The sequence below is a fragment of the Aplysia californica genome, unplaced genomic scaffold (assembly GCF_000002075.1).
Source record: "Aplysia californica isolate F4 #8 unplaced genomic scaffold, AplCal3.0 scaffold00680, whole genome shotgun sequence".
NCBI classification, from domain to species: domain Eukaryota; kingdom Metazoa; phylum Mollusca; class Gastropoda; order Aplysiida; family Aplysiidae; genus Aplysia; species Aplysia californica.
The window spans coordinates 333,191-334,594 of record NW_004797950.1 but is presented as its reverse complement, the minus strand read 5'-3'; positions in this window follow the sequence as shown (position 1 = coordinate 334,594).

Genomic DNA, 1,404 nt, shown 5'->3' with positions numbered 1-1,404 from the left:
TCTAAAGAATTCAGAAAATGGACCGTGAAATCATATAGGGATAGCGTGTTTCTGTTTCTTGACCCATGTTGGTTATTGGGAATCCCAGTGTACTTAATTTAGAGCCCAAATAAAAATGTTCACTTGAGCTGTACCTAGTGTCCCTCGAGTCTGACACGATGACCCCAGCATTAACAAAAAACCTGGGCACTGCACAGAGGTGACCAGCAATGGCATGTATGTAAGATTGTTCTACATTGTAATATTCAGAAATGTTCTGTATTTCGTGTTCCTTGCATGTATAGTTGTGTGTTTTAATTATGTATTTATGCATGTGTGTAAGTTTGTCATTGTAATCAAAATGTCGACCATATGTTTGTGTGGGGGTGTCAAACATCTGAGCGGTCACAATCACACTCACGATCACCACAAACTCTCACATCACAAGTCAACAACAACAAAAACCCAATACACAAGATTGCTTTGTTTCTTTTTTTTTTAATGAAGTGTAATTTTGTACACAAAACAAAATGATACATAACCAACAGCATACACATTTTTGTCACATACATAATGTGTCACAAACATAAATGTGTAACATACATAAATGTGTCACATACATAAATGTGCAACACAGGAGCCCCGTCGACTTTCTCCCGCTGTGATTGGTCGGTGTAACATAACAGCGATGACGTGACGTCTCAGAAGACAGGACAGACAGGTCAGAATGTACGGGTGAGTGCTCCCACGGTCGTCCGGGCGACGGTGGGCTTTTCAAACGTTTTAGTCATAAGAGTTTTATTTTACGGCACTTGCATCACAATAAGGTCATATAAGTGCCGAAGATTAGAGATGTTACAAGGGAGTAACAAACACAAAAAAGAAGGAGAGGAGACAAGGATGATAGATGTTTGATGGGGAAGAACGAGAAGGAGAGAGAGGGACGATAGATGTTTGATGGGGAAGAACGAGGAGGAGAGAGAGGGACGATAGATGTTTGATGGGGAAAAACGAGGAGGAGAGAGAGGGATGATAGATGTTTGATGGGGAAAAACGAGGAGGAGAGAGAGGGATCATAGATGTTTGATGGGGAAGAACGAGGAGGAGAGAGAGGGACGATAGGTGTTTGATGGGGAAGAACGAGGAGGAGAGAGAGGGACGATAGGTGTTTGATGGGGAAGAACGAGGAGGAGAGAGAGGGACGATATGTGTTTTATACGACAGATGGAGCAAAGAGTTTTTAATCCTTTTTTTTAGAGAGTGCAGACAGACAGACAGACAGACAGACAGACAGACAGACAGACAGAATAAGAAGAGTGAGACAGAGATAGAGAAAGATAGAAAAAGAGAGACAGAGGCAGAGAGAACAAGAAAGGGAAACAGAGAGAGAATGAAAGATGGAAGGAGGAAATGAGGTTGGGGTGG